Here is a 16,631-nt window from a genome sequence, read left to right on the forward strand (position 1 = left end):
ACTCTGTCGCCCAGGCTGGAGTGCAGTGGCATGCTCACGGCCACTGCAGCCTCAACCTGCAGGGCTCAGGGGATCCTTCCACCTCAGCCTTCAAAATAGCTGGAACTACAGGCATGTGCCACTACTCCCAGCTATTTTTTTGATTTATTGTAGAGATGAGGTCTCGCCAAGTTGCCCAGGCTGGTCTTGTACCCATGGGCTCAGACAATCCTCTCACCTCAGCTTCCTGAAGTGCTGGAATTATAGGCGTGAGCCACCACACCCCATCTCTCTTTTTTTTGAGTCATAGTCTCACTCTGTTGCCCAGGTGGAGTACAGTGGCACAATCATGGCTCACCACAGCCTTGACCCCCTGGGGTCAGGTGATCCTTCTGCCTCAGCCTCCTGAGTAGATGGTGTGACAGGTGCACACCACCATGTCAGTCTAATTTTTTGTAGAGATGAAGTTTTGCTGGTCGCAAACTCCTGGGCTCAAGCAGTCCTACCACCTCGGCCTCCTAAAGTGCTGGGATTACAGGCATGAGCCACTGTACCCAACCAGACCAGTCTCTTTTGTTCTGTGTCAGTGGTTGTCTCAGTACTCACTTTGTCCACATCTTTTAACTTCCAGTTTTATGTTCAGAAACTGGTAAAGAGAATTGAGGAAGTCCAAGATATGTGAACATTGAAGACTGGAAGAAGCTTAGAGATTTAATTCATTTTCTTTTATAGATCCAGAGATATTAAGGGACTTGTCCAGAGCCCTTTGACTTTATTTTAACTTGTTGTTGTTGTTGTTAAGTCCTAGTCTCACTCTGTTACTCAGTCTGGAGTGCAGTAGTATGATCATGGCTCATCACAGCTTTGACCACCTGGCTTAGGCAGTTCTTCCACCTTAGCTTCCCAAGTAGCTGAGACTGCAGGTGTGTGCCACCACACCTGGCTACATTTTTGGTTTTTTGTAGTGCTAAGGTCTCACTACATTACCTAGGCTAATCTCAAGCTCCTGGACTCAAGCAGTCCTCCTACCTTGGCCTTCCAAAGTGCTGGGATTATAGGTGTGAGCCACTGTGCCTGGCTGATTGTTTCTTTTTTGTTGCTGTTGAGTTGGAGTCTTACTCTGTCACCCAGGCTGGAGTGCAGTGACATGCTCATGGCCACTGCAGCCTCGAGCTGCTGTGCTCAGGTGATCTTTCCGCTTCAACCTTATGCGGGAGTCCAGCTCCAGCCGGGTTCAGGGTACCTCAAAGGTGGAGACAGCGTTGGCGATTGGGGGGAAGAAGAAAGAGAGAGAGAGAAAGAGAGAGAGAGAAAGAAAGAGACTGGACCCCTATCTAGTGCAGAAGCTGTTTATTGGGTATTACAATGGGTCTTTTATACACAGTCAGGTGTGTGAGGGGCGTTCCCCACCCACCAGATGCTCTTTCAGGTATAATCCCATAACAGATGTTAAACCTAATCCATGAAACCTTAATCCATGACTGCCTTTAAACCCTTTCTCGTACTGCCTATAAACCCTTTTCATATTGCCTATAAACCCTTTTCATACTAATACCGTTAAACAATTCTATAGAGGCTTAAGTACTTACTTTACAAACTAAAGTGGCCCATCCCAGAATGTTTGGAATGTGGCCCAGTCCAAAGTTCACAGTGGGCTACCTGCAAGTAACCCAGCCGCATTCTTTCAATAAAATGGCTGTCTTCTAAAACTATGATTTACACCTTATTCAACTTCAATGAATCCTAAGATCATGACCCAGAAGCCTGTGACCAATAGTAAGGCTCTTAGATGTGACCCAAGTTTGGATTGTAAATTGTGTGAAAGCCAAAACTGCTGTTTGTGGAAGAATGGGAGCAATGAGCTTCTAAAGTTAGCTTGTGCTTATCCCAGTCTCAGAGTTTTTATGTTTTGAGCTCACAGGAGCTTAATCTGGTTAGTGCTGAGTAGAAAGGGGGAGGAAATGGGGTCAACAGCTCTCAAATGCATCCTAGTGGTCTCAGGGTCAACAGCCCTTCCTGATCCCTAAAGCTCAGTGGGCCTCCATGGCTGGCTCCCAACAACCTTCCAAGTAGCTGGAACTACAGGCGTGTGCTACCACATCTGGCTAATTTTTTTATTTATTGTAGAGATGAAGTCTTGCCAAGCTCCCCATGCTGGTCTCGAACCCCTGGGTTCAGGCAATCCTCTTGCCTTGGCCTCCCAAAGTGCTAGAATTACAGACTTGAGCCACTGCACCTGGCTGGTTGCATCTTACCTTAAGAAAGATATTTCATAAAGAACATGTGAAGCGTGCCTAGTGAGACTGAGAAACTTAATTTTTGAAATTTAACTTTGATTAAATAGCCAGGCATGGCTAGTGGCTGCCATGTTGGACAGGGACTCACTCTGTTACCCAGGCTGGAGTGCATTGGTAGAGTCAGGGCTCACGGCAGCCTCAAACTCCTGGGCTCCAACGATCCTCCTGCCTTAATCACCCGAGTAGCTTGGACTGCAGGGATGCACCACCACACCTGGCTAATTTTCTTTTTAAATTTTTTTTGTAGAGATGAGGCCTTGCTCTATTGCTCAAGTTGGTCTGAAACTCGTGGACTCAAGCCACTGCTCCTGGACAGGCTCAGCTTTCCTAGAGGCCTTTTTTTTTTCTTTTACTTTCCTGCCCTTCTTTGCTCACTAGCACCCTCCCTTCCACTCTCTAGAGGTTTTTTGTGGTATTGGTGGTAGTAGAGAAGTGGACTTGGGATGTCAGTTGTTTCTCTGCTTCTTTTGATGGAGGGTCTTCTTTTGATCTCTTTCTAGGTCTTTGTCTCTACCTCTTTCTCAGTTTGTTTTTGGTGTTCCAGGTCTTGTGGCTAAAAACGAGTTGACGATTGAGGGGATTTCTGTCTAGTTAGGAAATGAACCCAGGGGGTGTGCTAAGTATGGATTTGTTACAGACCTAACCAACCAGCTTCTTTGTTCCTTCTAGAAGCATTAGATTTATAATCATGAGAGATTCATATCTATTCTTAGTATTGTTGTTAGTCCTGACTGGGACTTGAGATGAAAGATCAAGAAATAGAGGTACTGCTTTTATTTATTTTGACCACTTTTTTTCTGATGACCAAAGTAATACTTGTAAACTTTTTAAATAGTACAGAAATAAAAAACAAAAGCAAAAATGAAATTCCCAAAATAAACCAAAGGAGAAGTTTTCTGGATATGTTAACCATTTTATATATGGCCTTTCCAATCATACATGTGCATATACACAGTTATTAAAATGGTTGCCATACAACAGTAGAGCTCATAGTATATCCACTGTTTTTTGTTGTTGTTTTGTTTGTTTTTTGAGTTGGAGTCTCACTCTGTTGCCCAGGCTGGAGTGCAGTGGCATGCTCACGACCACTGCAGTCTCAACCCACTGGGTTCAAGCAATCCTTTCGCTTCAGTCCTCCAAGCAGCTACGACCACAGGCGTGTGCCACCATGCCCTGCTAATTTTTTGATTTCTTGTAGAGACGAGGTTTCACCAAGTTGCCCAGGCTGGTCTCAAACCCCTGGGGTCAGGCAATCCTCTTGCTTCTGCCTTCCAAAGTACTGGGATTATAGGTGTGAGCCACTATGCCCTATCCACTGGTTTTTAAACTTCTTTTTAAAAAATGAAATCTTGAGCTTTGATCTACTAAATATAGAACTCCCTCAGTCTTTTATTTTTCAGAGGTTTTTTTTTTTGGATTTAAAAATAAATAAATTTTTTTTGGTGAGGTGTGGTGGCTCATGCCTGTAATTCCAGCACTTGGGGAGGCTAAGGGAGAAGAATTGCCTGAGCCCAGGAATCTGAGAACAACTTAGTCAACATAGTGATATCTCATTTCAACAAAACATAAAATAAAGTTAGCCAAGCATGATGGCATGCGCTGGTAGTCTCAGCTACTCGAAAGGTTGAGGTGGGAGAATTGCTTGAATCTAGGAGGTCAAGGATGCAGTGAGCTGTGATTGTGCCACTGCACTTCAGTATGGACATCAGAGTGAGACCCCGGCTCAGAAAAACAAAAATTTTATTTTTCTAATTACAAACACAATAAGCTTATATAAAATGCAAATATTGGAGAAATACATAAATTGTGGAAGTTCCCAAAAGTGCACTTTGCAGAGATAGACAGACAATCATTGTGAAGTTAGTACTTCTTCCTCCACTTTCGCTATATGAAGTACAACATTATCATTGTTTAGTTTTACAAAATTGGGATCATATGTTACGTATCATTCTGCAGCCTTCCCTGTGCTTCCCACTTGGTATTTGGGCTGCTTTCCATGCCGGTATTTATAGGTCTGCCTCATCTGCTTTATGAGTGATATCATGTTTTCTTGTGTGGATTTACCATCATTTAGTTAAGCATTTCCCTGTTGGTGAACTTTTTTTTTTTTTTTTTTGAGTTGGAGTCTCACTCTGTCACCCAGGCTGGAGTGCAGTAGCACGCTCAGGCCACCCCAGCCCCGACCTGCTGGGCTCAGGTGATCCTTCCGCCTCAACCTTCCAAGTAGCCAGAACTACAGGCATGCACTACCACACCCGTTTAATTTTTTATTTTTTATTGTTGAGATGAGGTCTCTCCAAGTTGCCCAGGCTGTTCTCAAACCCTTGGGCTCAGGCAGTCCCTTCACCTCGGCCTCCCAAAGTGCTAGGATTACAGGCTTGAGCCACCGTGCCCGGCCTCAGTGAACATCTTATTTGCTTTCAGTTTCTGGCCACTTTTAATGCTGTGGTGGATATTCTTCGTATCTTTGATATACTCGGGCATATGTTCTGTAGGTTCGGTTTGTTTTAAGTTGAACTGTATAGAGTCAATGTTTGTAAACATCACATATTTTATAAATATTGCTGGATGGTCCTCTAAAGAAGTTTTATCAATTTTATACTAATCAACACAATGTATGAGTGTGAAAACACAGATATTAACCATCTTTTTAATCTTTGCCATTCTGATGGACAGAAAGCATTTCATTGTTTTAATCTACTTTTGTTAGATTATCTGTAAAGCTTATTAGTTACTCGTGTTATTCAATTTCTACCATTTGCTTATCGTTTGCTCACTTTCTTCTTGGGATGTTTGAGAGGGGCTGCTTTTAAATTGCCTATCTTTGAACAAAAAGTACAATCAACTTGCCTGCAGGTTATTGACTGGAAAGTATGTCTTTAAGTTTTACATCACATAGTTTTTTTTGTAGGAACGTATAAACCTCGGGTTCGATGTTATGACACCTATCAGTTATCTTTGAAGTTTGAAAGGTGTTTAGACACAGAAGGTGAGTAAGAGGCTAAATTTGAATTCATGAAAATATCTTTTTATTTTGTATTCTTTTCTGGTTTTAAAATGGGAATGGTTTGTCATTAGTTTTTATTGCTGTATAACAAATTACAATACTATCATCGTGGTTTCTTAAAACATCCAATTAGTAGCTTGCAGAGCTGAAGTCGGGGTGTTGGCCAGTCGGAGGTCTTATTGGGAGGTGCCTGGCATGTGTGCTTCCAGACTATCTCAGGTTGTTGGCAGAATTCAGATTATTGTGCTTGTAGGACTGGGGTCCCCGTTTCCCGCTGGCCGTCAGTTGGGGGCCACTCTTAGCTCCTAGGGGCTGCGTACGTTTCTCATCCTGTGCTCACCTCCACCTTCAAGCCAGCAGCGGCTCATTAGGTCCTTTCTGTGCTTCAGATCTCTCTGACTTCTCCTTCTGCCGCCAGTCAGAGAAATTCTGGTTTTTAAGGGCTCATATGATTATAAATCATCACTTTGCCGTATACCGTAATATAATCACAGGAACAACGTCTCATCAGTTCACAGGTTCCCCCCACACTCTGAATGAGGATAAAGGTCACTGGAGTCATCTTAGAAATCTTACTAGCACTGAGGGCAAGTTAAAATGCGAAAGTTCAAGTATTTTTATCATGTGGCTTAGTGTTTGGGATTGAGGGAAAAGAAGTTAATGGGTTATGTGTTCTATGGAGTTATACACATATTCTCCTAACGTTCACCCTTCGTGTGTGTGTGTGTGTGTGTGTGTGTGTGTGTGTGTGTGTTTGTTGTTGCCCAAGCTGGTGTGGCACAATTAGAGCTCACCACAATCTTGGCCTCCCGGGCTCAGGCTGTCCTTCTGCCTCAGCCTTCTGAGTAACTGAGACCACAGATGTGTGCTACTATGCTTAATTTTTTTTTTTTTTTAGTTGAAGTCTCACTCTGTTGCCCAAGCTGAAGTACAGTGCCACGCTCATGGCCATCACAGCCTTGACCCGCTGGGCTCAGGTGATACTTCTGCCTCAGCCTTCCAAGTAGCTGGAACTCCAGGCACATACCACCACCCCCAGCTAGTTGTTTAGTTGCCCAGCCTGGTCTCAAACCCCTGGACTCAGGCAGTCCTCTTGCCTCAGCCTCCCAAAGTACTGGGTTTAAGGGCGTGAGCCACCACACCCAGCCAAGCTTAATTTTTTAAAAAAATTTTTGTAGACATGAGGTCTTGCTATGTTGCCCTGGCTAGCCTCAAACTCCTAGACTCGAGCAATCCTCCCACCTTGGCTTCCCAAAGTGTTGGGATTACAGGCATGAGCCAGCACACCCAGCCTGTTTTCTTAAAAACAATTGAAACTCTGTGCCACTAATAATAGCTGTTTTTACTCTTTATTTTTGTTTAGTAGGTAGACTGTTCTCTTTTATGTTTTGCTTTGGTTTTTTTTGAGTCAGAGTCTCAGCCTGCCCCCAGGGCTGGAGTGCAGTGGCACACTCATGGCTACTGCAGACTCCACCTGCTAGGCTTAGGCAATCCTTCCGCCTCAGCCTTCCAAGTAGCTGGAACTACAGGTGAGAGCCACCCATGCCCAGATAATTTTTTGATTTATTGCAGAGATGAGGTCCTACCAAGTTGCCCAGGCTGGTCTCGAACCCCGGGGCTCAGGCAATCCTCTCACCTCTGCCTCCCAAAGTGCTGGGATTATAGGCATGAGCCACTGCACCTGGCCCTTTTTTTGGTTAAGCAATAATTTTTAATGTTATTTAATGTACCAAGGGTGCCAAGCAAAGTATACACACTAAGAAATGTTATCTACGTATTACTTATTGAAGTCCTTTTCAGAAGTGTCTGGATGCTGATGGTGACCACTTTGAGGACGTCTTGTAATTGCAGAAGTGAAACGTGACTTGTGACTTGTGTTCATCTTTTGTTATCGGTATATATTTTTCTTTTCTTAAAACGTGTGTACATTTTTATTTTGGCACCCTCTGTATATTTGAAAGTCTTTTCTTTAACTTTTATTTTTTTATTTTAAAGATGTGGGGTACAATTCAGGGTTAGGTATACAAATGTTCATGATGCAGGTACCCTTGAGGATGAGGCGTGCCCCTCCTTCCCCAGGCAGATTTCCACTACTGCCAATCCTGTCTCCCCAGCCCCTACCCCCTGCAATTTCCTGCTACTGCCAACCCTCTTCTTATAGTATTGCGATAGTTGTTCAAGGTCCGCTTATAAGTGAGAACATGTGATGCTCAGTTCTTTGTTTCTGTGAAAGATCACTCAGTATCATAGACTCTTAAGTTCATCCAGGTTGCTGTGAAGCTCATGATTTTGTTCTTCTTTATGGCTGAGTAATATTCCATTGTGTATATGGACCACGTTTTTTTTTAATCCTGTCCTCTTTGGATGGGCAGCACTGTTGGTTCCATGTTCTTGCTATTGTGAACAATGCTGCAATAAACACACATGTGCAGGTATCTTTTTTATAGAGTGATTTGAGTTCTTCTGGTTATATTCCCAGTAGGGGGATTGTGGGGTCGTATGGAAGGTTGATTTTTAGGTCTTTTAGGACTTGCTACACTGTTTTCCACAGAGGCTGTACTGGTAGTTGATACCCTCAACAGTGTAGAAGTGTTCCCTCTTCGCCATATCCTCTCTAGCATCTGCTGTTTTTTTGAGTTATTGATGATGGCCATCCTGACTGGAGTTAGGTGGTATCTCAGTGTAGTTTCAATTTGCATTTCTTTGATGACTAGTGAAGCTGAGCATTTTTCATGTCACTGTTGACTGCTTGTATGTCTTCTTTTAAGAACTGTCTATTCATTGAAAGTCTTAAAATTTGTTTTGAACATCAGAAAAATAGTGGCAAAATTTAGAAGTCATCTTGTGAATTGGTTTCAGGTCTACAAGAAATCTATTTGACACATATTGAGAAATTGTAAAACTTTGTTTCGGGGGCAATATAATAAAGCACTTTTATTCTTGTTTTGATTAGGGACAGAAAAGAAAAACTAGTATTTATGTATAATTTCTGTGTTGAATTAGAATCTTTATATCAAGCTTACATTTTTATGAAGAACATTGGTAATTGTATTTTTCCCTATTATTTCTTGTTTTTCAGTTGTCATCTTTGAGACTTTCTCTGATGACTACTCAAAGGTATGTTTGATAGCATTGGTTTATACTGAGTAGACCCAAGGAATGAATCAGTAGAATTTGTTTTCATGACAAGCATTTTTATGATATTTCCTACTACATTAAAAGTGGCTATGTAGTAAAATATAACTTATCATTTTCTATGAATATATTTTTAGTTTGGTTCATATATGACATGTAGTGTCTTTTAAATAATAGTGACAGAGATAGCCTTTGGCCAATCTAATATCAGAATTCGTTTTTCATATCACATATGTTACCTCACTTATATTTTCAGGAATTGACAGCAGTTTTCTTTTTTTAGACCATCTTATATTCTGGATTTGTGATTCAGATTTTTGCATTTATAACCTAGATTTATTTGTCAGGTAGCTTTCATTTTCTTAAGTGAGAAGGAAATTAGCATGGCCAGTGTTTAATTTTTTTAACCCTGGTTGTGACAATTGTGAAACAGTTTAAGATACAGCTAAATAGACTCGTTTCTTTTCTTGGTGCCATTAGTCCATCTTTCAACTCTTATGGCCAATTTCAGCAGTTATAAAATTGTCAGTAAAGGTCCTGTTCATTTTAAAATGAAAAGTTTTAGTGATGTCAAATATCTTAAAGGAAAATTGCATTTTCTTAGTTGACATGGCTTTGCATATTGTCTGAAGTTTTGGAAACTATGGGCTATCGCTTATTCTTTTTTTTTTTTTTTTTTTTTGAGTTGGAGTCTCACGGTGTCATCCAGGCTGGGGTACAGTGGCATACTCATGGCCACTACAGCCTCAACCTACAAGGTTCAGGTGATCCCTCCGCCTCAGCGTTCCAAGTAGCTGGAACTACAGGCGCGTGCTACCACGCCTGGCTAATTTTTGATTTATTGTAGAGGCAAGGTCTTGCCATGTTGCTTGACTGGTCTCAAACCCTTGGGCTCAAGCAGTCCTCTCATCTCTGCCTCCCAAAGCTCTAGGATTACAGGCGTGAGCCACCATGCCTGGCTTACAATTTATTCTTTTGCTTGTGGTAGTCATTTATCACATGTTTTGGAACATGTAATTTTAGAATGTATTTCCTCTAAATATTGATACATTTGCCTTTAAAATACCATCTATTGATTTTGTTTTCTTTTTTTGAATCTGAGTCTCACTCTCGCCCAGGCTGGAGTGCAGTGACACGATCCTGGCTCATCACAGCTTCAACTTCCTGGGCTCAGACAATCCTCCCATCTCAGCCTCCCAAGTAGCTGGGACTACAGATGTATGTCACCTCACCCGGCTAATTTTTTCTTTTTCTATTTGTAGAGATGAAGTCTCACTATGTGACCAAGGCTGATCTTGAACTCCTCGGCTCAAGTAATCCTGCCTCAACCTCCCAAAGTGCTGGGATTATAGGCATGAGTCTCCATGCCCTGCCCATCTGTTGATTTTTAAGATACCATTTTAGTACATTTAAAGTTAAATTATCAGGGCATGGTGGCTCACACCTATAATCCCAGCATTTTGGGAGGCAGAGGTGAGAGGACTGCCTGAGCCCAGGAGTTCAAGCCCAGCTTGGGCAACTCGGCAAGACCTCATCTCTACAATTAAAAAAAAAATTAGCTGGGCCTGGTTGCTCGTGCCTATAGTTTCAGCTGCTTGGAAGGTTGAGGTGGAAGGATCACCTAAGCCCATCAGGTGGAGACTGCGGTGGCCATGAGTGTGCTGCTGCATTCTAGTCTGAGTGACAGCGTGAGACTCTGACTCAAAATAAATAAATAAATAGATAAAGTTCAATTCATGCAAAGAGTTTATCAAAGCCTGTGTGAGCCGGGCTCGGTGGCTCAGCCTGTAATCCCGCGCCTTGGGAGGCTGAGGTGAGTGGATTGCCTGAGCCTGCGGGTTTGAGACCCGCCTGGGCAACTTGGCGAGACCTCATTTCTACAATAAATCAAAAAATTAGCCGGGCATGGTAGCGCGCACCTGTAGTTCCAGCTACTCGGAAGGCTGAGGCAGAAGGATTGCGGGAGCCCAGCAGGTTGAGGCTGCGGTGGCCGGGATCGGCCACTGCACTCCAGTCTGAGCAACAGAGTGAGACTCCAACTCAAAAATAAATAAATAAATAAATAAGCCCGTGTGACAGTTGTGGAATCATTGAAATATGTTAAGCGAAATGGGAAATTACTGAGGTTACTGTGTGATGCTCTGCAATATGAAATGCTGGTGCCGGGTAAATAAAGGGCATCTGTTTCACATCTCTCAGAGAAATCTTTCAGTTTGGAGCAAAGCTGTCAGGATACAGAATGGCATTAAGAAACTGGTGGAGAGTGTGATTCTTAACCACGATGGAGAGTGTGTGTACCCAGGTGTATTTAGTGTGCCTGGAGAGACAAAGTGAGGGTGAGAGAGCGCAGGGTTTTTCTTGCTTCCCAGTTTTAGTGATGATGAAATAAACACCTTAACCAGAGACCTAAGCAAACTAATGTTTTTCTTTTATTTTCAGATTGTCTTCTTACATAATTATAGATATATTGAATTTCATTCGCAATCAGGTTTTTACTACAAAACCAGAATACCAAAGTTTGGGAGAGAAATCTCTTACCACCATCCATCCTGTGACTTGTACTTTGTTGGTGCAAGGTATTGGATCTAGTTACTTTTTTCTTTCTCCTTGCTACCTCCTAAAACAACCACCTTCTGTTCTTGAACTTCTTCTACATTTCTTCTATTTAAATAGCTTGCTTTAATAAAAAAGTGGGATGTAGCTTTTTTTTTTTGAGTTCGAGTGCAGGCTTTTGAGTGCAGTGGCTCACTCACAGCCACCACAGCCTTGACCTGCTGGGCTCCAGCAATCTTCTGACTCAACCTTCCAAGTAGCTGCAACTACAGGTGTGCACTACCATGCCCAGCTAATTTTTTTATTTATTATAGAGATGACGTCTCGCCATGTTGCCCAGGCTGATCTCAAACCTGTGGGGTGGGCAATCCTCTCGCCTCAGCCTCCCAAAGTGCTGGGATTACAGACTTGAGTCACCACACCCAGCGGTATGTGGCTATTAAAAAAAACCCTTAGAAAAAAGGAAGCAAATTTTTGTTTTCCACATATTGATGTATTTTGTTTATAAGTGCTGTTGTTACAATGTATAACACCTAGTGTTTTGTGTAATATTTTCTTTCTCTTTCTTTCTTTCTTTCTTTCTTTCTTTCTTTCTTTCTTTCTTTCTTTCCTTTCTTTCTTTCTTTCTTTCTTTCTTTCTTTCTTTCTTTCTTTTCTTTCTTTCTTTCTTTCTTTCTTTTCTTTCTTTCTGAATTGATGTCTGACTCTGTCGCCCAGTCTGGAGTGCAGTGGCACAATCACAGCTACCACAACCTTGACCTGCTGAGCTCAGGTGACTCTTCCGCCTCAGCCTTCCAAGTAGCTGGAACTACAGGCATGCACCACCATGCCAGCTAATTTTTTGATTTATTGTAGAGACAAGGTCTTGCCATGTTGCCAAGGCTGTTTGAACAACGGCCTCAGACAGTTCTCTCATCTCTGCCTCCTAAAGTCCTGAGATTACAGTCATGAGCCACATGCACAGCCAATAAAGTATTTTTCTAATGTTAAAAATATTTATGATAGTTACATATCACTGTGGTTAAACCAGGAAATACTGATAGGAAGTATGTAAGCCTGTTCAATATAGTTCAGTTACCATAGTTAATGAGAGTCAATATTTTCATTTTTCTGTTTATTTCTCAGATTTCTGTGTACTTTTTATAACTTATGGATCCTGCTTTAAGTTTGTTCAGTATCAATGATGAATTTCTGTCTGGATCACTTTTTGATAAATAGGTCATATGTGGTTATGGAAGCTAGTTAAATCTGGGAGAGGGCTTTAAAGACAAATAAGATGTGAACCAAACTTTAATTTTTTTTTGTTTTTTGAGTCAAAAATCTCACTGTTTTGTCACCCATTCTGGCGAGCAGTGGCACGATCATGGCTCACTGCATGTGTTTAGATGATCCTTCCACCTCAGCTTCCTGAGCAGCTGAGACTACAGGCTCAAGTCACCACACCAGGCTAATTTTTCGATTTTTGTAGAGATGAGGTCCCACTATGTTGCCTAGTTTGGCCTTGAACTCTTAGTTCAAGCAATCCTCTTGCCTAGGCCTCCCAAAATGGCAGGATTACAGGCATGAGCCACTGCACCCAGCCCTCTGCCTTTCAGTTGTTTAAAGGGTATAATTCCTAAGTGACTGACTAATTTAGGAATTACATCCTTGACTTTTTTTAGCATGGTGCTCTAAATTTGGAGGGGTGGCATAGATAACCTCATAGGGTAATGTTGGTGAAGTCAGTTTCTTAGCCCTATTGCTTGGTATTCTAAAACCTTTTTTTTGGAGATGAGGTTTTTCCAAGTTGCCCAGGCTGTTCTCATGCCCATGGGCTCAGGCAATCCTTTCACTCAGCCTCAAAACTTTTTTTTTTAAATGCTGCCTTTTCAAGACTATAAAACTAGTGCATATCCATTTTAGAAAACTGAGAAAATAAAGAAAAGTATAAAGAAGAAAGAACTTTCATCCATAATTATGCCACTCAGGATTCTTAATAGTATTTTATTGTATTTTCTTCTTGTCTTTTTTTCTATACATATATAGATACATTATATAACTTTTGGATCTCATATTCTCCATTTGTAAGTAATATTCTACTTCATAATATTTCTTAGTCACATGAATTGTTTAAATCACTTTTTTTTTTAAGTTGGAGGCTCTCTCTGTTGACTAGACTGGAGTGCAGTGGCACACTCACAGCTCACTGCAGCCTGGAACTCCTGGGCTCAGGTGATCCTTCTGCCTCAGCCTCCTGAGTAGCTGGTGTTCCAGGTGTGTACCACCATGCCTGGCTAATTTTTTGTAGAGACAAGGTCTTTCTATGTTCCCCAGGCCTAAGTCACTTATATACATGAACAAATTCACAAATAAGGTGAGTATTTTTTATGTTTAGAATAAATTTTTGTATCAGTTTTATAAAGGAAATGATGGTTTATAAGTGATATATATGCTTATAGAATTTATATTTACTTAAATAAAATTTCACTGTGGTTTACCAGATTCTTAACTTTACTGCTTTGCAGTTCTGAAGTTTACAGAATAAACTTAGAACAAGGACGGTACCGGAATCCTCTACAAACTGATGCTGCGTTTTGTTTTAGTGATACTGCTGTATTTATTTTGACCAGGAGAAGGAGCCATATGCTCAATTTGTTATTGAAGACCTTACTGTATTAACATTTAAGCAGAATTCTGGGCAACCTAATTAAAAAGAGTAGTGTTAAACTATTTCTTTTCTTTGTTTTCTTTTCTTTTTAGAGACAGGGTCTTGCTCTGTTGCCCAAGCTGGAGTTAGTGGCATGATCATAACTCTCTGCAATCTCCTCCTGGGTTCAAGTGATCCTCAGCCTTCCAAGTAGCTGGGACTACTAGTGTGCACCCCAATGCCCAGCTAGTTCTTGTTTTGGTTTTATTTTTTGTAGAAACAGAGTCTTATATGTTGTCCTGGCTCAAACAATCCTCCTGCATCAGCATCCCAAAGTGCTGGGATTATAGGTGTGAGCCACCATGCTTGGCCAAATTTTTTCTTAAACAGAAAATTCCCTAAAAGATCTGGTGATTACTTTTTCTTTTGAGACAGGATCTTATTCTGTCACTCAGGTTGGAGTGCAGTGACACAGTCAAGGTTCGCTGCAGCCTGGAACTCCTGGCTCAGGTGATCCTTTCACCTCAGCCTCCTGTGTAGCTGGGAATACAGGCATGTATCGCCATACCTGGCTAATTTTTTAATTTTTTTGTAGAGACACAGTCTTGCTGTGTTTCCCAGGCTGGTCTCGAACTCCTGGGCTTAAGCAACCCTCCTGCTTCAGCCTCCCAAAGTCCTAGGATGACCTGTGTGAGCCACCACACCAGCCTTGGTGGTTACTTGAAACTTAAGAAGTTAAAAAATATACTGAAAAATTTTAAAGCTCACTTTTCAAAAGCTCAGTTTATTATTATTATTTGTAATGTTCTTTAAATTTTCATTCATGGTTTTGTTTTATGATATTTTCTCTTTGGGAGAAATTTTGAATTAAGTTGGATGCCATTTTAAAATTTTTATTTTTTTGATATTTTTGCTAGCCGACATTTAAAACTATTTTAAATTTTCCTTTTTAAAAAAAATTTTATTTATTTATTTTTTTGAGTCAGAGCCTCACTCTGTCGCCCAGGCTGGTGTGCAGTGGCACGCTCACGGCTACCCCAGCGTTGAACTGCTGGGCTCTGGCGATCCTTCCGTCTCAGCCTTCCAAGTAGCCAAAACTACAGGTGCGTGCTACCACACTCAACTAATTTTTTATTTATTGTAGAGATGAGGTCTCCCCATGTTGCCCGGGCTGTTCTTGAACCTGCGTGCTCAGGCAATCCACTCGCCTTGGCCTCCCAAAGTGCTGGGATTACAGGCTGAGCCACCGAGCCCTGCCTAAGTTTTCCTTTTATCATACATTGTAGTCTGCATGTTTTACCCAAAGAGAAATTCTTTAGTAATAAATCCCTTGTCATCATCATAGCAAATAATAGCGATAAACATAATAGTGAAAACACTAAGTGCCAGGAGTTATTTAGCCATTTTACTCCTATTAACTTACTTTAAACTTAAACAGGTTTTTGTGGTAAGTACTGTCTTGCAAATAGGGCACCTGAGGCTGAGAGTAGGTAAGGAGTTTGGCCAAGGCCATACAACTGATATGTGTGTGTATATGAAGAGCTTGTTGAATTTTCCTTGTTGCCTTGACCATATTTTTAAAGATGAAAAGAACATGTAGTGATTAAAACCAAGTAAACTCTTGATTTTTTTTGTTTGTTTCACATTGGCTTGAAAAACATGTTTTTCTTTAATAAAACTTGTAACTTCACGATGCATTGTCGCATAATAAAGTTACCTTTTCTTTAGTTGTATAATTTCCTGTTTTTTTGTTTTGTTTTGTTTTGAGTAGGAGGCTCTATCTCCCAGGCTGGAGTGCAGTGGCACGCTCACTGCCACCGCAGCCTCAACCTGCTGGGCTCAGATTATTATATATATATATAATCTGCTGGGCTCAGATTATTCTTCCACCTCATCCCTCCAAGTAGCTGGAACCATAGGTGTGTGCCACCACACCCAGCTAGTGTTTTTGTTTATTGCAGAGATGAGGTCTCGCCATGTTGCTCAGGCTGGTCTCGCCATGTTGCTCAGGCTGGTCTCGAACCCCTAAGCTCAGGCAATCCTCTCTCCTCTACTTACCAAAGTGCTGGGATTATACACATGAGCTACCACACCTGGCAATTTCCTGTTTTTAATAACAGTGATTATTAATGCGTGTCCTCTATACTCTGGACACTGCTGACCACTTTGCAGTCATTTTCGTTTAATCTTCACAACAACCTCATGAGATAGGTGAAATAGCCATTCTACAGAGAAAACAGATGAGGCGCCTGAGCCCGTGAATTCGAGACCCGCCTGGGCAACTTGGTGAGACCTCATCTCTACAATAAATCAAAACATTTAGCCAGGCGTGGTAGCGCACGACTGTTGTTCCAGCTACTTGAAAGGTCGAGGCTGCGGTGGCCAGGAGCGGCCACTGCACTCCAGTCTGGGCAACAGAGTGAGACTCCAACTCAAAAAAAAAAAAAAGAAAGTTGATGAGGCTTAGATCAGTATATCCAACTCGAGCCCATCAAGTGTCAGGATGTCATAGTTACAGCCCGTGTCCTTTTAAGAATGTTACCTGCCGTGGAAGAAAACACATTGAAAAATAGAATGATCCTTTTTTCTCATGGTGGTAGAATAGCATTTCAGAACGAGGTCTTTCCTTGTTTGTCATCCAGCAGGCAGAGTGTCACCCTGAAGATCAGAAACTCCAGTGACTTGAAACCAAGCACTTATTTCATACCTTGGTGTTTTCATTTGCAACTTAGCGGAGAATCTGTATGTCTCCTTCCTCCACAGAATTTGAGTTGACTTTTTATTTAGAAAGTTTGCTTAATACCTGTTCCCTCTAAAGTAAATGCTAACTAATACTTTGTCTCTGATTGCTTTTCTGACAGGGAGAATAATGTTTGTGACATAAATTCAGTGCGTGACTTGTTTGCCACAGGAACAACAGAGGTACGCAGATATTGACTTTATGTTTTAGAATATTTGTTTTAAGCTGGGCTCGGTGGCTCAGCCTGTAGTCCTGTGCCTTTGGGAGGCTGAGGTGAGTGGATTGCCTGAGCCC

At 41.6% G+C, this 16,631-nt stretch overlaps 1 pseudogene; it reads left to right on the forward strand.

Annotated features, from left to right (window-relative positions):
- LOC103273757 overlaps positions 1-16,519 on the forward strand; it is an 18,869-nt pseudogene extending 2,350 nt beyond the window's left edge.
- Positions 16,520-16,631: the final 112 nt, after the last annotated feature.

The sequence above is a fragment of the Carlito syrichta genome, unplaced genomic scaffold (genome assembly GCF_000164805.1).
Source record: "Carlito syrichta isolate Samal-C Ts95f unplaced genomic scaffold, Tarsius_syrichta-2.0.1 Scaffold314170, whole genome shotgun sequence".
Lineage (NCBI taxonomy): Eukaryota > Metazoa > Chordata > Mammalia > Primates > Tarsiidae > Carlito > Carlito syrichta.